The following is a 23,563-nucleotide window of genomic DNA, read 5'->3' as shown; positions in this document are numbered from 1 at the left end:
TACATTGGGGAGTGCATCATTACATTGGAGACTGCATCACTATCTTAAGGAGTGTGTCACTATATTGGAAGTGTGCCATTACATTGGGGTACGCATCACTATCTTGGGACAGTTCCCTATATTGAAAAAGGTGTCACCATATTAAGGACTGTGTCAGATTTACGAGGATGTTGCCAGGACAGGAGAATTTTAGCCATGATGACAGATTGGAAAGGCTGGGGTTGTTTTCCTTGGAACAGAGGAGGATGTGGGGTGATTTGATTGAGGTGTCCAAAATTATGAGGGGCCTAGATAGAATGGATAGGAAGGACCTATTTCCCTTGGCGGAGGGTGAAGAGAGTGTCTCTATATTGAAGAGAGTGTCACTGTATTGAAGGGTGTGTGCCTATATTGGAAGTGTGTCGCTATATTGGGAAATACATCACTATCTTAACGAGAGTGTCCCTATATTGAAGGGTGTGTCACTATATTGAGGAGAGTGTCTCTATATTGAAAGGTGTGTCACTGTATTGAAGAGAGTGTCCCTGTATTCAAGAGTGTGTCCCTATATTGAAGAGAGTGTCACTATATTGAAGGGTGTGTCCCTATATTGAAGAGAGTGTCACTATATTGAAGAGAGTGTCACTATATTGAAGGGTGTGTCACTATATTGAAGAGAGTGTCCCTATATTGAAGAGCGTGTCACTATATTGAAGGGTGTGTCCCTATATTGAAGAGAGTGTCACTATATTGAAGGGTGTGTCACTATATTGAAGAGAGTGTCCCTATATTGAAGAGAGTGTCACTATATTGAAGAGCGTGTCCCTATATTGAAGAGAGTGTCCCTATATTGAAGAGAGTGTCCCTATATTGAAGAGCGTGTCACTATATTGAAGGGTGTGTCCCTATATTGAAGAGTGTGTCCCTATATTGAAGAGAGTGTCCCTATATTGAAGGGTGTGTCCCTATATTGAAGAGAGTGTCACTATATTGAAGGGTGTGTCACTATATTGAAGAGAGTGTCACTATATTGAAGGGTGTGTCCCTATATTGAAGAGAGTGTCACTATATTGAAGGGTGTGTCACTATATTGAAGAGAGTGTCCCTATATTGAAGAGCGTGTCACTATATTGAAGGGTGTGTCCCTATATTGAAGAGTGTATCCCTATATTGAAGAGAGTGTCACTATATTGAAGGGTGTGTCCCTATATTGAAGAGAGTGTCCCTATATTGAAGAGCGTGTCCCTATATTGAAGGGTGTGTCCCTATATTGAAGAGAGTGTCCCTATATTGAAGGGTGTGTCATTATATTGAGGAGAGTGTCCCTATATTGAAGAGCGTGTCCCTATATTGAGGAGAGTGTCCCTATATTGAGGAGAGTGTCCCTATATTGAAGGGTGTATCCCTATATTGAAGAGAGTGTCCCTATATTGAAGGGTGTGTCCCTATATTGAAGAGAGTGTCCCTATATTGAAGAGAGTGTCCCTATATTGAAGAGCGTGTCCCTATATTGAGGAGAGTGTCCCTATATTGAAGAGAGTGTCCCTATATTGAAGGGTGTGTCACTGTATTGAAGAGAGTGTCCCTATATTGAAGAGAGTGTCCCTATATTGAAGAGAGTGTCCCTATATTGAAGAGCGTGTCCCTATATTGAGGAGAGTGTCCCTATATTGAAGAGAGTGTCCCTATATTGAAGGGTGTGTCATTATATTGAGGAGAGTGTCCCTATATTGAAGAGAGTGTCCCTATATTGAAGGGTGTGTCCCTATATTGAAGAAAGTGTCCCTATATTGAAGAGCGTGTCCCTATATTGAAGAGCGTGTCCCTATATTGAGGAGAGTGTCCCTATATTGAAGAGCGTGTCCCTATATTGAAGGGTGTGTCCCTATATTGAAGAGAGTGTCACTATATTGAAGAGAGTGTTCCTATATTGAAGAGAGTGTCACTATATTGAAGGGTGTGTTCCTATATTGAAGAGAGTGTCCCTATATTGAAGGGTGTGTCCCTATATTGAAGAGAGTGTCCCTATATTGAAGAGAGTGTCACTATATTGAAGAGAGTGTCCCTATATTGAAGAGAGTGTTCCTATATTGAAGAGAGTGTCCCTATATTGAAGAGAGTGTCCCTATATTGAAGAGAGTGTCCCTATATTGAAGAGAGTGTCACTATATTAAAGAAAGCAGCATTGGTGGCATTGTAAGCAGCGTAGATGAAAACATAAAATTACAAAGGGATATTGATAGATTAGGTGAATGGGCAAAACTGTGGCAAATGGAATTCAATGTAGACAAATGTGAGGTCATCCACTTTGGATCAAAAAAGGATAGAACAGGGTACTTTCTAAATGGTAAAAAGTTAAAAACAGTGGATGTCCAAAGGGACTTAGGGGTACAGGTACATAGACCATTGAAGTGTCATGAAGTGCAGAAAATAATCAATAAGGCTAATGGAATGCTGGCCTTTATATCTAGAGGACTAGAGTACAAGGGGGCAGAAGTTATGCTGCAGCTATACAAAACCCTGGTTAGACTGCACCTGGAGTACTGTGAGCAGTTCTGGGCACCGCACCTTTGGAAGGACATATTGGCCTTGGAGGGAGTGCAGCGTAGGTTTACTTGAATGATTCCCGGACTTCAAGGGTTAAGTTACGAGGAGAGATTACACAAATTGGGGTTGTATTCTCTAGAGTTTAGAAGGTTAAGGGGTGATCTGATCGAAGTTTATAAAATATTAAGGGGAACAGATGGGGTGGATAGAGAAACTATTTCTGCTGGTTGGGGATTCTAGGAGTAGGGGGCACAATCTAAAAATTAGAGCCAGACCTTTCAGGAGTGAGATTAGAAAACATTTCTACACACAAAGGGTGGTAGAAGTTTGGAACTCTCTTCTGCAAATGGCAATTGATACTAGCTCAATTGCTAAATTTAAATGTGAGATAGATAGCTTTTTGGCAACCAAAGGTATTAAGGGATATGGGCCAAAGGCAGGTATATGGAGCTAGATCACAGATCAGCCATGATCTTATCAAATGGTGGAGCAGGCACGAGGGGTTGAATGGCTTACTCCTGTTCCTATGTTCCTATGTTCCTAGAGTGTCCCTATATTGAAGGGTGTATCACTATATTGAAGAGAGTGTCACTATATTGAGGAGAGTGTCCCTATATTGAATGCTGTAAGGGGGGTGTGGTAGAGAAAGAGAGCGAGACCTCATCCGGCACTGGAACGGAAGATTTCTGGGGGGTGGGGGGTGGAGAGTGGAAGATCGGGGTGAAGAAGGGGAAGATTGGGGGGAGAGGGGAAGATCGGTGGGGAGAGTGGAAGATCGGGGTGAAGAAGGGGAAGATTGGGGGGAGAGGGGAGATCAGGGGGACATCGGGGGGGTGAAGAAGGGGAGATCAGGGGGATATCGGGAGGGGGGTGAAGAGGGGGAGATCCGAGAGGGAGACATTGGGGATCGGAGCAGGGTGGAAAGGTAGGTTGATTTTGTGTTTTAACTTCGTGCAATGGTTTTTTATGTAATTTATTTCATTTTGTTTTGCTTGATCTGGTCCTTCATGCCTGGTTCACCAGGCATGAATCAGAAGCTGTGGGAAAGCCACCCAGGTAAGTTAAAAATCATTCTAAGTAAGTAATCTGTCACAAGTAATGTGTCTTAGGTTGAGTACATTTGGCTCTTTAACTATCAAAGACGATGGGACGTCTGAATTCGGGACATCCAAGCGCATACAGGTGCGTCCGTAGGGAACTTGAACGTTGGCGGGTTGGAGCCGGGCTCTGAACCCGAATGGGATTTCCACGATTTTCGGAGTCCCCCCACTCCCAACGCACCCGCAATTTCCCGGGAAAATCGAGCCCAAGTCACTATATTGAAGAGTGTGTCACTATATTGGAAGTGTGTCACTAGATTGAGGAGTGTGTCACTATAATGAAGAGGGTGTCACTATATTAGAAATATGTCCCTATATTAAACATTCACTATATTGAGCTTTTCACTGGACTTAGTACCTGCAATAATACAGTCTCAGGAATCTGCTTAGCTTTATCCAAGCTGATGGTAAAATTCACACCCTGACAGTTCACTGTGCCACAAACCTCCAATGATTTTCACATTTTAAATTTTGTTCGTCTATCATAAACAAAAACAAAATTCTAGCACCAGATGCAACCAGCAACATGGTACTGTGCTTCTGTAAAGGCCAGTCATTTTCTACGATGATATTATCCCTTTAACTGGCTCCTGCAGCATTGATGATTAGAACCTCTGGCTGCTAATGACATCACTGCTAAGAAATATGAGAAAGACACAATTATGCAAGGAAAGCCTTTCTCTGTGCACTATGATTCACAAATTTTAAATCTATTTATAAAGAACGAGTTTACAACTTTCTTATATGTAGCGCACCAAGGTAATCCCCCCACCCCCAGTTTTCCATGGCTGCGTCTGTTCTGCAAATTAGCTGCAGTGCTAAATCATCACCAGCTCAAACCTCCCCTGAATCACAGATTTAAAATGGTTGCCTCACCACACTGGAAGTTTTCAGTTCGATTAAGACCCTGGGACAACCTAGAGCAGCTCGCTTCAAAGATTCCACTGAAATTCCAATTTATTAACTATCCAGGTCAAGCTCATGCTGAAAAAGTTACTAATAGCAAATTATTGTAATTTAAAGGAGCCTTTCATTTTAAATTTATATATGTGTATTAAAAATGTGCCGGGGAAGATGAGATCGTGACATCTCACATGGAGATCTGATAAAATCTCTTACCAAACAAATTATCAAATAAAACCGCCATTTTAAAAGTAAAATATGAACTGAAGTTTGTTTTATTTTCAGCAGATTGCCTGTAACCACATTGTCTAACCTCACCGTTGCTCAGATAGGTTCAGCATTTTTATAACATAAATATTTCCCCCTTTTTTCCCCCAAACTGACCTCTTTTCTCTCACAGGCGTGCTTTATTTAGGGGCTTAAAGTAAACAGAGATTAGCTAGTCATGAACTGGCACAGATACAGTATGGGGAATGAACATAAATATATACGTGGGCTGTGCTGCGCTACTAACTGCAGGCCCTGGGCATCACGCAAAGGAAGAGGCCAGCTGCCTAGAATCTAAACAGCTAAAGTGTAAAACCCAGGGGAGCATATTTAACTTTCCTTCTTTAAAAGGCAAAGAACAAAGCAGATCACTTAAGCAAAGAGAAGATCTTGTGACAGGCAGAAACTGAGTTCAGCTTAAATGATAGCGAATCAGTATTGCAAGCTAAAGTTTATCAGGACACTTGCTTCATCTTCTTGCCTCCTCCTCAGCCTTCCAAAGTTCAATTGTAGCCTTAGGCCTTAACCTAATTTTCTCCTAAAAAAAATTACCAACAGCTGCATGCATAATAAATACAGGCTATTGCACTGTTATTCAAACAGCTCGTTACAAAAGTCAGCTCAAAACTTTTGCTTCATCGCAGAAGTTCTTATTACTTATACTGATGGTTTACGTTGGTTGATGCTTCTGGGTTAAAAAAAAGAGGACACTCGTATTGAGTGGTCCCTGTGAAATACAGGCCATGGGGCTGTGATGTCTCATCTGTCCTGGTGCAGCAGCAAGATAAGACTTTATCAGAGTGACTTGGTAGTAGAGCAGAGGTTTGTGAATCATCAGCTGATAACATACCCTTGACGTACCAATTCATTCTTGATAAAAACAGAGGCCCGGAAAGCTGACGTTGATCCTGGTGATGGACTACTTTGTTGCTTGTTGTTATCTTGATGGCGACACAGAACCACTGGATGCTGCTTCTCTGCCTTCACAAGAAGAGTGATGTCTTTGCAGAAGCTTTGCACTGTACCTTGTGCCTCAATGGTGCAACAAGACAATAGACAGCAAATGCTGCAGGTGTCAGTCCGGTGTCAACACTATGGGGGTTTATGGTTGTACATTGTCTTAGACATTCATGATGCTACAGGACAATAGATCACAAACACTGTTGGCCTATCTTCATTTGAAAACACATTGGGTTGTCCTGGTACTTCCAAGGTGCAATGAGTCCATTGGACCACAAAGGTTGTTGACCTCAGTCTTTGATAACATCAATGTGGTAATCTTTCTTTTCTTTGTTTTTTTTTGGTAGGTAGTGAGGGCTGTCCCCTGTAGCTTGGTCAACTTCTGATGGCCAGCCCTCATTGAGAGCAGAAAAAATGGAGTTGCTTCACATAGTAAAGGTTTTAATCCAGAAAAGTTATTTTTGAAGTAGATATCATCAGTACTTGTCGGCATGTGTGAGCAGGATGGGAGGTGGGGACGGAGCTGGGGAAGGGAAGACATGCGAGGAATGGTACAGCAAGCTGAGGCTGAGCTGTCTTGAGTTGTAGCAGATTGTCCATCACTGGAGCAAACTCTGTTCCATGTTTTCTTGACAGAGTCATGCAAGTCTCAATTGCGATGTTAACTAAAGACAACTGCAGGCTGTGCTGCAGGAGAATCCTTGAGCCAAAGTTTAATTTTATGCAAAAGCTTATTCAATGGAAGACCAGGTAAAGTCTATATAAAATTATTATCTAAGTAGAAGAGTCTTAGAGTCTTTATTTCATGTCTTGTGCTTTGGAGCAAAAGATGATCAGCATTCAAACTCTTGCTTGCTGTTGAGAGACAGAGAAAAAGGAACATATATGAGATTTTTTTTACAAACAAATATTTCTGTTTTAATGTTCAAGTCTAATTGCATATTATTCTATATGTCTATACACCAGTTGGTGAAATATTAGCACAAGTCTCTGAATTATTGCTTAAATGTTTACACGTCAATGACATTTGCTAAACAATGACAAGAACAACCATCTTTTTCATGCATACACTCAAAAGGGGAAAGGGTTGTCAGTTAACTTCAATCTCAGACACCTTACAATTTTTAACCATGTTGTGGATATTTAAAGGTAGCATGCTGGAAAACTATTTATTCTGCACTCAACTGCAGCATGGGTGCTCCCTGGCATATTTTCACATGTTGAATTCTTCTTTGTCTTTATTAAATATACAGTTCCATTAATATAAATATTATGGTGAAGTTATTACACATTATACATCATGCACTCGAAAATGTCTTGCATAATACCTTACTAAGAAGTCCCTTGACTGATTAAAGTTCTATCTATGGTGATTACATAAGTCAAATGTTTGACTATGAGAAGTCAAGGGACCCATTGATCAGCAAATGCAATTCATTTTCTACCTCCCACTCATGTTCCAAGCCATTACATTTCTAATGCCAACCCAACCCTCAGATTAATCCAACATAACTTCAACCCTAACCTTAGCTTGAACCCAAATCCAACCTTCATGTCAACCTGACCAAATGAAAAGCAATTTAATCTTAAAACATACCCAAGTGCAACACAACACAACCTCATTCAAGTTAACACAATAAAATCACAGTGCATTTACAATCCAGCCCCAACAATACAAAACATGAGGTAGCCCAACCATAACAGTGTCAACCCAACATAATCTAATCCAATACAATCATACACAATCCTGCACAACTACTAGCCCTCCTAGCCGCTCCACCCCCCTGCGTTTGGTGTTTTAGGGTTGTGTTGTGACTTTACCCTATCATATCCATCCAGCACCACATTAATAGGGACTTGCCTAGTTACTGTTGTAAAAACTCACTTAACATGCAAAGAAACCAAACTCGTAAGTGAAAGAAAACCATGTTTAGTGCAATGGTACAAAATACACTGTTTTCTATTCTTTGAACTGTGATTGACTAGCAGTAAGGAACATCTCTCTCTCCGACATTGAACAATTAAGTAGAGGTAGTTCAGTTGAAATGATGAGATGATTATTTCATCTTTCAGTTGAATGCCCTGCACTCAGGCTCCTGGTACAGCCTATATGGAGGGTGTTCTTTATTGTTTAAGTACGATGGATCCAAGAGTGCTATTACAGTTTTTGCTGTACACAGCATGTAGTCTATCAGTGAAGAAATAGTGCAGGACTTTTTAAACTGGTTTTGCAGAAAACTTTTACTTAAAAACTTGCAGAATTATAGTTTACCCCAGTTATTGGTAAGATTTGATTTAAATAAAAACAAATTAGGTTCCTAAAAGGAGGGGGCAGTGCTGCTTAAATCTACATTTATTAATCACTTATTTAGGATGGCACATTGTGTTAAAGAATACCAAGGAGAGAGTCAAGCAGAGAAATGCATTTCAGCTTAGCTCCGAAAAGTGGAATAGAGCATGGAATTACAATGATCACATGCACACCCTTTTATCTGTTTAAAAATACAAAGTGGCATTGATGCGATCTGGTAGGAAGCAGTTAATTACCCTCCTAGACTGTAGTGGGTCTGTAGCACAAAAGATCTTATTTATATAGCGCCTTTAACATAGTAAAACGTCCCAAGGCACTTTACAGGAGCTTTAGCAGACATAATTTGACACCGAGCCACATAAACATTGAGACAGATAACCAAAAGCCTGATCAAAGGTTTTAAGGAGCATCTTAAAAGGAGGTGAGAGAGGTAGAGAGGTGGAGAGGTTTAGGGAGGGAATTCCAGAACTTAGGACCTAGACGCCTGAAGGCACAGCCGCCAATGGTGGAACGAAGGAAATCGGGGATGCGCAAGAGGCCAGAATTGGAGGAGCGCAGAGATCTTGGAGGGTTGTAGGGCTGGAGGAGGTTACAGAGATAGAGAGTGGTGAGGCCATAGAAGGATTTGAACACAAGGATGAGAATTTTAAAATCGAGGTGTTGCCAGACTGGGATCCAATGTAGGTCACAGGTAAGAATATAAAGTAGCACAAAAAAGTGGAATATAATAGTAGAATTAATTTTGAAAAGTTTGAGAGATGTATGCCCTGAATTCACCTAGTCCCTGATCTTGTGAAGTCACTTCACAATGTGGTCATGTGCCATTGGGGGACTGGAGTCAGGCACTGAAGAGGATGCGGTTGCAGTAATCCCACTCTGGGAAAGTCCGTGGTGAAGAACCAGGACCATTCTTCTACCGACTCATTTCATGAGATCACAAAATAAAGATTGATAAGGAAGGTCAATCAACCCCATCTTAACTCATCTGTCCAGAACAAGGATCCTACATCCCTCTGTCATAACATCCAAACGGCTCTTGAATGAACCTGAAGACTTTTGCCAATATGTCTGTTGCAAATGTTGATTATTCATTGTGTAAAGAAATGCTTCCTGACATCAGTCCTAAATTCACCTTTCACTAGTTTGTACTTCTGCCCCTTGTCCTCCAGAAATCGCTCGACTTTCAAGCAGTGCTCTAGAGTGCTCTATACTATCTAATATCTTATATCTCTTTATAAGGTTCACTCTCAGCCTCCTTCTTTCTGAGCTAAAGAGCAGCAAGTTTTTCCAGTTATGTACAATTTAGAAAAGCAAGTGAGAAGGGGAAGAATGCAGCTATCTATTATTTCTGTAATGCCATTGATCAAGTTATCTATATTACTGATTTCAGAGCCATTTGTTTATGGTGACTGAATAAGTCAAATTCCATTTTTACTATGAGATTTTTCCCAGTGTGTTCTGCTATCACATTCCATTATTCTGTCTGTTTTTCCACTAAAAAAATGGAAAAACAGTAGCCTTATGTATAATATAAAAAGGGACTAATATTCCTTACATTGAGGACCATTGATTTATGGCACAACAGATAAGTGACCAGTTAATTTATTTTGGTAGTGTTGGTTTAGGGATAAATGTTGGCCAGGTAACATACCCTGCCCTTCTTTGAAAAGAGCTCTGAGATCTTTTACATTCACATTGCCAGAAAGACAAGGCCTGGGTTTAATGTCTCATCCAAAGGACAGCACCTCTGACAATGCAGCACTCATTCAGTACTGCATTGCAGCATCAGCCTAGGTGATGTGCTCAAATCCAGGAATGGAGCCTTCCTGACACAAAAGTGAAAATGTCACTACTGAGCCAAATTGACATGTACAATTGAAATGCTTCCAGTTTTGATTGAATTTGCAAAGTTATTACTGAGCTGTACCTATCTGGTATTTTAACAAAAAAAGTAACATTTTTTTTAATGTGTTTAGGAAGTTTGCTGTTGAGGCTTGGAATGAAGATTTTGAATAAATTTCTATATCGGTTTGGAGATCCGAGGAGCTTCTATTTTGCAGGGTGTTGAGAAGTCTTAATTCTCCTTAAGATCATACATGTATGTGAGAAGAGGAGTTTATCGCCCCTAAAAATTGTATAGGGGAAGGGAAGGAAAGGGACCAATTTTAACTTCTATCATACCAACTTGAGTGAGGATGCAAAACGGGCAGTATCGCATTTGCCGCCGATTGTATCCTGTCCAATATGGAGCTGAACGCGAAGCTCATAACTAACGACAGATGTGATACCGGCCGTTTTGCATCCCCGCTCATGTCGAATTTCAACCCCTATGACGTCCATGTAACTGGAAGGGTCAATTCTACAGGGTGAATAATATTAACAAATAATTCAAACTGCACTGATGCTGGAAGGCTCATTCCAACAGGTGCTCATCTCAAATTTTACTCCAATAGCACTGGTGAACCGAGAACCTGAAAACTCTTATGAGTTAGCCTTTCCATGTCTTCATGCTTTACAATGTCTTTGTGACCAAACAGGGCAGCGGTTCAGTCAAAATCTTAGGTCGTCGCTAACTTACGATTTAACAAAAAAATGAAAGTGCTTCTCTGTAATGTTTCAGTGTTCCTCTGTGCCGGTTGCTAGGATGTATGATCCCATGCTGCTCTGCCAGCCTGTCTCAATTGCTCCTCTCTTTGAAAGTGGAGGGTTCCAGGAATGCCACCTACTTCTGTTCTTTCTCTGGTTGCTTTTCTATCTCAAAAAAATTTGATTTGAAAATTCCTTCTGATAATTAATTTTAAACTGCATATAAAAAAAAAGCTACCACTCGCAGATCAGGTACAATGAGCTATTGTAGGTTAGTGCTACTGTGTTGCAGTTAACACAAAACAAAACCCCGTCTGTTTGAGCCTTCCTTCCTGTTGCCATGGAAAGAATAACAAAAAAAATTAATCTATTTGTCAATGATTTTTTTTTCTTCTTTTATTCTAAGTTAGGCTTGGAAACGTACTGCTGTTGTGAATAAATGGCCTTTTGGATGGAGAAGTATTTAATGTGCACTGATTTTAATGACATTAAGCTTTGATCCTCAATAAAGTGACTTTTGATTCTAACGGTAAAAGAACGAGTGAACCTCCATGGTGCTCAATGTGACTCACAACTTCAATCAATGCAAGCTTGGGCAGTTACAGCTTGTAGCCTAGAGTTTTGGACCATTTCCCTCATCTGTCAACGCACTGTTACAGAGCTTCTACAGTGCCCTGGCCGTATATAAATTTCTCTAGTAATCCAAGTAGGGAGCTGTTGTTGAACAACGTGCTCTAGCGCATTGATAGGCCTGCAGAAGTTGGAGGTTTAACATTCAAATGAAAGCAATGATCAGCACACAGATAACATTTTTGTTCTCTCTCGCTGTCTGAGTTAGGTGGCAAATTCGAACCCCATGCTAATACAGACATGTTTTATTTTTCAAGATGTTTATTCAAGTTATAAAGTGTAATAAGCAAATTTTAAAAAAATTATAACCTAATAGGCTAATGAGTTGACATTAACCCCAGTGCATCTTTCCACTTTAAGAATTTATTTACACTTCAAAAGGCTAGACTTTCCTCTTCACATCACCCGATTTTTGGGTGGTATTGAGGCAGGCAATGGGATGGAGACTGGTAACGCCAGATTCTTACCCCATTTTATTCATCTGCCCAATTTTCTGACATCACTTCTGCCCAATGTCAGACTCAAATTGGCAGAGATATCCCATTTTCCATCATTGCCATCTAATTGACATTGTTAATACAGGACTGTATAAAACGAGCATTCAGCATAGCTAAACACGAAGTGAAAGGCAAAAATGAAATTTAAAGGGCTTATTTCGTAGCTGATTTATATATTTTTTTCACTGCTGACATCTTTGACACAATGACTGCTTCGTTGCCTACCTTTGTGCTTTCTGCTGTGGAGCTGCCATTTTTGCTCCCTCCTCAATTCTAATGTGGCCACAGTGGATTTCCCATTAGGAATACCCTTGCACCTTTGTGTTTTTGGAAGAAGGACAGGAAAAAGATCATAGGCACCCATCCACCGGTACTCCCACTCCAGAAAGGCAGATCTTGGAACTCCTACCTCCAGATGACCAAGAGCAATACTTGCAGAAGCTTTGCTTCACAAGGTAAGCCATCAATTAGTTATGTCACATGCTGCAACCTGACCTGCAGTTCACCTCCACTTTAGGCACCACATTGCCAATGGCTATGAACATCACAACTACCCTGATTTTTTATGCTACAGGGTCATTTCAGGCTGCCACTGGGGACATCAGTGACATTAGTCAATCATCTGTACACAGATGCATTAAGCAAGTCACTGATGCATAGTTTGCTACAGCTAGTAATTTCATTTCCTTCCCTATGGAAATCAACTACAGCATGACAGAACACTGTAATTGTACTGAGTAGCAGGATCCTCCAAAGTACAAGGAGTCATAGATTGCATCCACATGGCCATATGGTGCTCCCTTCACTAATCCTATCACCAATGTCAATAAGAGATGATTCCATTCAGTTTATTTCTCACCCCCAGCACTACAACATGCAAGTGAATGTTCACTTTGCCAATAGCTGCCACAGTACCTTCATTATAAGGCAATTCACCATGTTCGGACTCTTTCATCCAGAAGGGCAAGTTTTTGGGTGGACTTTGGGAGATTGACTACACTCTACAGCTATAGCTTATGACACCTGGGTGATTTCACAAGACACCAGCTCAGCTCCACTATGACGAGATCTGTTCTGCCACCAGTGTCCTCAAAGAGCACACAATTGGAGTTCGGAAGCATGTTGCCGGTACCTGGGTCAGCCTAGGGTGCTCTGTAATATAGTCCAGCTAGGGTCTCAAGGATTGTGGTTGTGTATTGCACAAAGTTATCTTACAAAGAGGCCTCCTCAGGGAGGTCCCAGAAGAGGAAGGCACTCAAGGGCATCAGGAGATCACCCAGAGGAGCAGCAGCAGCCCTGAAGAGGATGCAGAGGACAACTTGTTGCAAAGCACTCTGATACAGGAGGTCTTCTCTTAACTATCACGACTGCGCACGAACAGTGCGTCCCACCATAAATATGCTATCATCTATAGACACTTCCCTGCATGCTTCAACTCATCCAGATTCTATTCATTCCACCTCATGAATGCCACTTCCAAATGTTGCCAAAGGCAATAGCTGAATAAAGATTGACTTTAGTGCAACCATAACTTCAATGAAAAACCTATACTGCATGTGTGACTGGTGTATCTTTCAGCCATGTTTCCTCTTGGTGCCAATGTGTAATGTGTTGCCTTGTTGACTTGGTAAAGCTATTAAACATCTTGTGGCACTGAGTAGCTATGGGGGCAATTTTATCCTAATCTGCCAATCGGGAAAGTGACAGAATCAGGTGCAATTACAGTTTTCAACCCTGCCTGATTTTGCTTTCCATTGAAGTCAATGTACAGTAATATCGGACGGGATCTAAATCCAGCGTTCCACCCGATCCCGTCAGTTTCCCACCTGACGAGTTAGGTTAAAATTGTGTGGGATTGTACAGTTGGCACTGAATGCCCTGACTACATCTTTCTACTGCTCCTGGGCACTACCTTTTGACAGCTTTCTCCATTCAGTCCCAAAAAGGACATCCTTCCTCCAGCTTATTGGGGAAAGCAGCACTCCAAAGGCGACTTTTGAAAACCTGGGGATTCTGTGCTCTGCAGATGAGTTTTGAGACATTCTGTAGAGATTTACAATCCAGCTTTCCAAAAAAAATGCTTTGTGATGATACCTGGCCTGTAAACTGCTGCAGGCATTTAAATCCTGTAGTAACATACCATTTCTCACCCCAAAATGGATGAGCCTCACGTCAGAGACATGGACAATGCGGGAGCGTGGTCAAAGCAAAATGAAGCTTATCGTGTAAAATTCCCAGGGTTCATCACCGAGTCAATTGGGCAAGCAGAAATGACACCTTGCCACACTTCTGTTGGCAGTTATGCAAATTAGGAAAATCTAAGCTAAAGTATCATTGTAGATGTTGTTAAAGGGGTCTTGTGCTTGATAAGCTATTGAAATGTTCCAGTATAGGGAATGCAGTCTCTGTTCATAGTCTGTTTGTATATATACTGGAAACTATATTGAGAGTGCTCTATTCTAGCCTGCTCACTTGTACAATATAAGCTGATTGAGTGTACTGTATGTCACTTTATGCTGTAATAAGGATTCACTTCCTCGTCCCAGTGTAGAATCTTGACATTTGTGTCATATACAATGTTCTTACTCAATGGCACAAACCAGAGGGAAAACCTGCAATCATTTCACCCAGAGGAGTCGTATATAGTATGTATGGCACAGTCCTTAACTACTTCGTAGTCAGTATTTTATTGTCCTTTCAGTATTTGGGGAGCGATGTAACAACGACGAGACTTTTAACTATCAGCTGGATGGTGAAAGGTAGCTATGAAACTTGGTCCAACATCCAACAGAAATGAAAGATCAGATTTTTGGGACAGCTAGTTCTGAAGATTGAGATCAGGGCTGCGGCAGGAGGTGGGGGGTTTGAAAATCAAAAGTGGATCCAAACAACAGTTCCAGAGTTCATTTTATTTGGAATGAAGAAAACTTTGAAACATTCTTACAGCCACAACAAATATGTTTAAATCTGTTGCTACATTTCTAATCAGAAATTTGATCTGTATCAATAGGCTCAAAGTGTATATGTAATAAGGAAGTAACCTCAAGTGTTTCCATCAAAATAAAAACCAAGTGATCCTCCAGAAGTCATTCTGTCGATGTAACTGTTAGAGTGGAGGTATGGACTAATATTAACAACCAAAGTCACACATGCCAGTCCAAAGTCTTTCGGTGCAGTTTTCTAACGTGGTTATAATGAATGTTCTCATGGAATTTATACTGGGTTAAGTCACCAAGAGCCAATTAAAGCACACAGTACTGAATAAAACATGCTGTAACATTCATTATAATCATCGGTAGAAAGTTTTGTAATTTGTCTTAGAATGTACGGCTGATAGGAACTCCAGACCAATACAGATTTTTGATTCACCCCGTTCACTTTAGGAATGAGGACCCACTGCAAGGAATAACATCCCGTCCTTCAACCATTCACTTGATTTAGTTACCTAATCCATTAACACAGAAAGGTTCATGTTGTATAATTGTTGTGAGCAGCTTCTCATAGAGTTAAACTCAGCAGATGCAGAATAAAGACGGCATATCTCATATAGAAGCCACATTATTAAAGGTGAAGTAATAAATTGCAGGCATCAGATAAAATGCTTCACACTTCTTACCGAAGTTAAATATAGAGCAAGATGATGTGTTTTCAGTTAATTCTGGCCATATTATTAATGATTTAGAGTCCTGCGCTTCTCCACCTTTATCCAAATCTACTTTATTACTTTCATTCTGCCTCAGAAATTAACAGAAAATTATTTTTGGCAGACATAAAATGATAGAAAGCATCTGGAGTTGTTTTTGGAAAGCTGCAAAGAACACACAGTACTCTAAAGGTTAGGACCTTCAATAGAGTGAAGAGGGGAGGGAATCCTGACCACAATTAGTTCATGTCACTGGTCTGTTGCTGAATTAAACCCCGCTTTAATTAAAGCTATGAATACTTTTGGCATTAAGTTCAGTTCAACTTGGCTCCATGGCAGCACTCTGAGGTAGAAGGTTGTGGGTCCAAACCTCACTCCAGGACTTGAGCAGATAATCTAGGCTGATACTTCCATGTAGCGCTTATGGAGTGCTGCATTGTCGGAGGCACCGTCTTCTGGATGAGATGCTAAACTGAGGCCCCTGTTTACTTATTCAGGTGGATGTAAAAGATCCCATGGCACTGTTCGAAAACGAGCGGGGACATTCTCCTGGTATTCTGGCCAATATTTATCCCTCAATCAACAGATTAACTGGTTAATTATCTCATTTATCTTATTGTGGGACCTTGCTCTGCATAAATTGGTTGCCACGTTTCCCTATATAACAATGGTGACTACATTTCAAAAAGTACCTGATTGACTATGAAGAGCTTTGGGACATTCTGAGGACATGTAAGGTGCTATATAAATGCAACTTTTTTTTGAACATTTCTGTCAGCGCTCTTTTGCTTATGTAAGTCATCAGAGAAATCATTAAGAGCTTCGCCTACATGTTCACGTAGCTGGAGCAGAACACCTCAAATGATATCTCTGCTGCTGTGGCTTCTATTTACTCTAGAAGCCAGCACACAACTACAGCAAACACTGAGCTTAGCATTTAAATATTTGCTGTCTGATCTACTTACATAACATTTTCTGTTTAAGTCCAATTTTTTGTAGTTTTGAACACCGTTTGACACTGCAGATGTTCTTATCAATGTCCACAACAGTTTCATCACATTAAAACCAGGATTGCAGCTCCCTTAATCAGTCTTTAAAGAATCAGACCTATTCAATGGCAAATTTTTTGGTGATTGGTAACCCCTGTCTTTAACCCAACACAATAGATGAATGCTTCTTCATTCCAGTGCTGTTGCTAGTCACTCTCTGCAACCTGTGCTTAGGGTTACCAACCCTCCAGGATTGTCCTGGAGTCTCCAGGAATTAAAAGATTAATCTCCTGAGAGCAACACCCGGGAGAAAAATCATAGGGGCGTGAAAAAAATTGTGTTTTTTTATCTGTTTTCTTTGATCAATTTTGCTTATTAGTTATAAAAATATTGGAGATGGGGTAAAAAAGGTTGTTTGATCGGGCAGGGTGGTTGGAGGTTGGAAGTCTTTTGATGATACCTCCAGGAATATACGAAACCAGAGTTGTCGACCCTAACTGTGCTTTATACCCAAGGCCATTCCAGAGATCTCTATCTGCACCCACTCTACGATATGCACACAGAACGGGGCCTTCATTTCATATTTGTAAACTTGACTGCCTTAGATTGCTTTGCAACTCACTTTTGGTTGGAGTCTATCTCCACTGATAATAATATGTCCTGGCAGATCCTGGGGTAAACAAACATTCAAATCCCAGTTTCACCAATAGCATTGCCTAACCCTAATTGGTACTTATCCCTCTTAGTAGCCCTGTGGAAGCCAAGGGAAAAGCAATCTGATTTAATCTCAGAGTTTCACCAAAACGGCCTGGTTTATCTATACCGATGCCTGCCTCTCTCTGAAGAGGTTAGGGTAAACGGTCTGATCTAAATCCCATATATTACCATTACCGCCTGTCTTAATCTATTGAAAATAACGCGATGCTGCCTAACGCTTTGGTAACCAACATGATTCAGGTTTCAGGGTTTCATCAACATTGGCATGTCAGGGACAATAAGACATGACTGAAAGATTAAAATTCTCCATAGTTGCTGCAAAACAACAACAACAACAACAACAACAACAACAACAACAACTTGCATTTCTACAGCGCCTTTAATGTAGTAAAACATTCAGGGGATAAAGAGATACGCCAGGAGTTGCGAATCTCCAGAATTTGCTGGTTGATTTACGCCACTCCAACCGTTTGATTCACACAAACGGCATCGCACCCTTAGCCTCCCTGTTATTTTTAAGAACTTGCTGGACTTGCACATTAATTGCCCATTAAACTCGCCGCAGAAAGTTAGGGCTCATAATTAATACCATGAAGTACCCTTTTAATGACGTGATAATTGTTAATACAGTGCCAATCAATCTCTCCGGCACAGGAAGGGAACGATTTAAACTGTTGAGTCTTATTCCTGCATTTAGTAAATTGCTGCTAGAGACTTATAAACTATCAAATTTTAAATATCTTTCTTACTTTTCCTTTCGGTCTCTATTTTCTCTCTCTCTTAATCCAACCTTTCTTTCCTTCTCTTTATTTCTCTTTCTGTACCTGATTTGACTCTAATTCATCCTCCTTCTCCGTCGTTCCTCTGTTTCTTTCTCAATCCTTAAACTTCATTGGTTAAGGAGATAGACTGTTTGTCCCATCATTAACTAAGATGCCCCATTGCCCTCGCCACACCGTCAGCAGCTCACACTTCCAGCAATTTACGGTGCAAAAAATTTTCGAGCTGAGGATTTGCAGGAAAAAGTCTAACTAACGGCATGTGGCATGAGATGCTCCACTCCAGCAAAATTTGGCCCATTAGGACAGGTAACCAAAAGCTAGGACAAAGAGGTAGGATTTAAGTAATGTCTTAAAGGAGGAGAGCGTGGTAGAGAGGTTTAGGGAGTAATTCCAGAGCTTATGGCCTGGGCAGCTGAAGAGATACACCCTGCTGAAGAAATAAGGACTCCCTCAAGTAGAAATTGACCTGTGGACCATTTTGACTAATTGGCTTACATGTTTAATTGAAATTCCTCTGTTTGCTATTTTTAATAAACAGATTAGCAAGTTTGCAAGTTAGCAAGTCATGGACAGGTACAGAAAATAATCAAAAAGGCTAATGGAATGCTGGTCTTTATATCTAGAGGACTAGAATACAAGGGGGTAGAAGTTATGCTACGGCTATTCAAAGCCTTGGTTAGACCACACCTGGAGTACTGTGTTCAGTTCTGGGCACCGCACCTTAGGAAGGATATATTGGCCTTGGAGGGAGTGCAGCGTAGATTTACTAGAATGATATCTGGACTCCAAAGATTAAATTACGAGGAGCGATTACACAAACTAGGGTTGTATTCCCCGGAATTTAGAAGATTAAGGGGTCATTTGATCCGAATTTTCAAGATATTAAGGGGAACTGATACAGTAGAGAGAAATTATTTCCGCTGGTTGGGGAATCTAGGACTAGGGAACATAGCCTAAAAATTAGAGCCAGGACTTTCAGGACTCCTACTCCTATGTTCCTATGTTAAAGTAATGTACAGGGGGATTTTCCCCTGAATATGTCAACCAATGTGTTAAAAGTAATGCCGAGAGGAGTTTCCAGCTTGTAGGGGTCTAAAAGCTGTGACTAGCTGTTTAAATTGATGTCAGTGGTAATGATGGGTAATAAAAGTACCAATGCAATGCACATACTTGAGAGTTAATAAACAAACCGCATTAGTCAGAAAGCCTGCTGGATTAACAGTGCTGGATAATCCCATCAAATCTACATTAGAAATGACATGTGTATGCTCCAAAAAATAAATAAATACTGGATTGGATTAACAAAGATCCAGTCAGCAGTGTACATACGTTTAGCGATATTTTAGAATAACTTGAGTGGTTGTCGTTATTATATTAACTCTTCAGATACTGTGTGCCTGACTGTTAAAAAGGACAGAATTCCAGAACATTCGAGGGAAAACTACCTTTGAACAGAGACCTCTAATAACCGCTGCAACTAGTTACAATGTGATTTACACAGGGCCATTTAGACTGGGGATTAAGGTCAGATCTGGACGCAATACAACTGACCCGAATCTCCTCGGCCTATGCAGATAGCCTGGGACACAATCTATTAACTGTCTCGGGCCAGTGCTCGAGAAAGCAGTCGCTTCCATTCTGAGCAATAGGAGTGGCTTTCGAGTCCCAAACAACGTATCTGCTTCATGGCTCCAACTACGCCATTTCCTATAACGCGGAGTTTAATAAAACAGAAATATCCCTTTCTCCAGGCCGATTTTGGTCTATGCACTAAAAACAAGGCGAATGGAAACAATGCCATCTTTGGAAAAAGTGAGGTTTCATTTAAAGAAATTCTCCTTAAATGAACCGATGTACGTCTAAAATAAAAACTGTCAGCATCTGACAAAGGAACAAGTTAATATTTTGGGTAGAGACCCTTTGCCAGAATACTTGCTGTGTGTGTTTTCAACATTTTCTGATATTTACATTTATATTTACATTCTTTTATCTTTTTACTTTAACATTGTATCTATCCATAGATGCCTTTAAGGGGAAGCTAGATAAACACGAGAGAGAAAGGAATAGAAGGTCTTGCTGATAGGGTTAGATGAAGAGGGGTGGGAGGAGGTTCGTGTGGAGCATTAACACCAGCATGAACCTGTTGGACCGAATGGCCTGTTTCTGTGCTGTAGACTCTATAAAATTCTATGTAATATTGTATCTATTTTGGCTCCTGAAGGTTAACTATTATCAACTTCGATTTCAATGTACCCCAAAAGTCCAGCATGTTCGGGCAAGGCTGGTTTGTAAATCCATTGAGAATAAGACAGCACACTAATTCTCACAGCTATTCAATATCTTGTTAAGAATGTTCTGGAAGAATCAGACGTGAAATATGCCGTAATACTAAAGGTAACGTATTTGGACGAAATAACTCGGTGGGAATTCCCTCGGTGGGGTTCTCCCGATCGGACACCAATTGGGGGAAGATTGGCGGAAAGCCCAGATAAATGACTTAAACAGGGTTTCCGCCCATCTCCCGATGAAGTTATGCCAGCCAATCGGGAGTACCCAAGGAAATACCCGGCGAACATTTCATATCTACAATTAACTAATTCAGGTCATGTTCACAAGTGTGATTGAGATGTTTCCGAGAAGAGACAAGCACTGCTTTCAGAGTTGCAGCGATAAAAATGGAAGTGTGGACTGAAGTTCTGATCGCAGAAAATTAGTCAGATAATTAAACCATTAATACAGACAGGCCTCCCAGGAACTCAGTAAAGATGCTGCTTTCTTTAAGAAAACTGCACTAAACAAAGGAAGCGTACACCGAGTGGAGGGATACACCGAGCAGAGGGACACAATGAGTGGAGGGACAGACTGAGTGGAGGGACACACCGACCGAAGTGACGCACCGAGCGGAGGGACGCATTAGGACAGGTGACCAAACATTTGGTCAAAGAGAGAGCTTTCAAGCAATGCCTTAAAAGAGGAGAGAGAGGTGAAGAGGCAAAGAGGTTTGGGGAGGGAATTCCAGAGCTTAGGGCCTAGATGGCTGAAGGCACAACCGCCAATGGTGGGACGAAGGAAGTGGGGGATGCATAAGAGGCCAGAAAATTGGAAGAACGCAGAGCTGTCTGAGGGTTGTAGAACCATAGAATCATAGAATGGTTACAGCACAGAAGGAGGCCATTCGGCCCATCAAGCCCGTACCTTTGTAGGGCTGGTGGAGGTTGCAGAGATAGGGAGGGGTGAAGTCATGGAGGGTTTTGAACTCGATCCCTTGTAAACAGGTGGCTGGGAGATGAAAATTGCCTCCACAGTCTCCTATTGTTTCTCATTCTTTCTTATGACCTGAATCTATGGACTCCTCAATCAGCTTTTAAAACTCAGGCTTGCCACCATTTATAACCACTCCTTCTTGATTTACCTCATCTGTTCCGCTTTTTTCAACTTTGTTAATATCCCGATTTATGCTGTTAGATGTATATACCCACGGAGAGATACTGTGAATGGGGAATACACCCGGAAGAGGGGGACATTCTATTAATTCACTCATTGTGAAATTATCAACTGATTCTACAATGAAACGTACTAAAATGTATTTCGCAAGGAAACAGTTAAATGCTGTGACCATGACTCTCACTCTCTGCCTCTGAAAAGCAGTCTCTGGATTTAGATAATGGCTGTGATAAAGCCAAGCAAACAACCAATCAAAGTCATAAACATAAAAGATTAGCATGCCTTTGCCAGTCCCTGGCCAGTGAGTCACTTATCTAATCCCACTGCCCTGAATTACCAGGATGACGATGAGCTGGTAGTGTTGTGAACAATCAGAGACAATAAGATTATATTTAGAAGGGGCTTACGGTTTTTGCACACTAACTGTCATTTATTTTAAAGTACTCAAACTCACACTGAGGTTCAAAGGCATAATTCACACAGTGAATGTCTGGAAACTGTAGCTTGCAATTCATTTACCAAAGTGCTTGCAAAGCCTGAACTGGATCTTAAAGCTGCCAATTTTTCTCTGTTCCGCCTAAACAAAAACAAAATCACACTCCAAACTTTTATCACATCTAGATTCTAATGCCATAAGTTGAAAAAACAACTGGGTGAGAGGACTGTAAACAATGCATTCTCACCTGTTATTAAACTTCTATCTGGTTTAAAAAACCCCTGGCAGGAGATGCTACCTCAGCTTAGCTGTCGACAGATGCTGCTTTCTATACCACGTATATAGTGGCATGTTTAGTAATGGAGCTGAATCCTGAGAAGGGCATAACTGCTTTGCCAAGAAATGTTCTGCCTGGATCAGGATTCCCATAAGCTTAGATAAAAACGGCCAATTTACAAATCTCTGTAACACAGCCCATTAAATCACTCATTCAACAATTCAATTAAGACAAAAAATTGGCAGGAAAAATTGAACAACACATGTATTCACCCAAAGTATTGGGATTTCTAAAACACACTGGCATCTTGGTGAAATTTCACAGTATTTAATATGTTCATTATTAAAAACCTAAGTGGGAAAAACTTTATGCTCAGAGCTGGCAAGGCCTCATTTATTGCCCATCCCTAGTTGCCCTGAGAAGGTGGCGATGGGCTTTCTCCGTGAACTACTTCAGTTCTTGTGGTGATAACGCTCCCGCAATGATATTAAATAGGGGATTTTGGGATATTAACACAGTGCCAATAAAGAAATGGTGACACACGTCCAAGTCAGGATAATGTATGACTTGGAGAGGAACTTTGAAATGATGGTGGTCCCAGAAAATTGTTGCTCCTTTCCTTCTGGGTGGTAGTGGTCACAGGAGAGAAAGATGCTGTTGAAGTCACCTTGATGAGTTACTGTAGCTACAGTGCACTGGTGATGGAGAAAGTGAATATTGAGTCCATTGAAAATGACCACTGCCTTCAATTTGTTTGCTACTGGGTCCATCTAGGCAGCCTTTGGGGGCCTATGCTACATTAGGCAGGCACCAGGTCACTGATACTCTATTCAGGAAGGCCTGGCAGTTTCTCAACAGAACCTGCAGAACAAAAAGAGCGAGCTATCCAATTCTATAGTCAGGCTGTGTTCCCACAGGTGCAGAGACCAACTGATGGAGCAAGTGTGGCATTGACTACTCCATAAAACAACCCCCTCAATGTTATTAATAGGAAGGGCTTTCATTCAATCTACGGGCAGCCTGTGTGTGGTGCCCATCACCTTATCGTGTACGTTAATCCCTGCTACCCATGGGAGCTGTTCTAATGCTTTCATCATATGACAATAACAGCACTGATAACACAGAGCCAGCTATCAGGATAGCTGATTGGTGAACAGGGATATCCCCTGCATTTATGGCTTATGCCTCCAGTAAGGCATTCACAGACATTACAAAGAATTACAAAGAATGTACAGCACAGAAACAGGCCATTCGGCCCAATAGGTCCATGCCGGTGTTTATGTTCCACGTGAGCCTCCTCTCACCCTTCTTCATCTAACCCTATCAACATAACCTTCTATTCCCTTCTCCCTCATGTGTTTATCTAGCTTCCCCTTAAATGCATCTATGCTAGTCGCCTCAACTATTCCTTGTGGTAGCGAGTTCTACTTTCTTTCCACTCTCTGGGTGAAGAAGTGTCTCCTGAATTCCCTATTGGATTTGTTAGTGACTATCT

General features: G+C 41.0%; 1 protein-coding gene across 2 annotated transcripts in view; it reads right to left on the bottom strand.

Moving 5' to 3' along the window:
• The window catches only part of LOC137335163 (transcription factor MafB-like), a 289,042-nt gene that overhangs the window by 31,067 nt on the left and 234,412 nt on the right, over positions 1 to 23,563 (bottom strand). Inside the window, exon 5 of one of the 2 annotated variants that reach the window (XR_010966349.1) lies at positions 1,550 to 6,611. The exons of the other annotated variant lie outside the window; for it this stretch is intronic. The gene's annotated coding sequence lies outside the window, so the exon portion shown is untranslated. Of the gene's footprint in view, positions 1 to 1,549; positions 6,612 to 23,563 lie in introns of those variants that run through there. 2 annotated transcript variants of the gene reach the window in all.

This window comes from Heptranchias perlo, chromosome 19 (assembly GCF_035084215.1).
Source record: "Heptranchias perlo isolate sHepPer1 chromosome 19, sHepPer1.hap1, whole genome shotgun sequence".
In the NCBI taxonomy this organism is placed as follows: domain Eukaryota; kingdom Metazoa; phylum Chordata; class Chondrichthyes; order Hexanchiformes; family Hexanchidae; genus Heptranchias; species Heptranchias perlo.
This window is presented reverse-complemented; position numbering and strand designations above follow the sequence as displayed.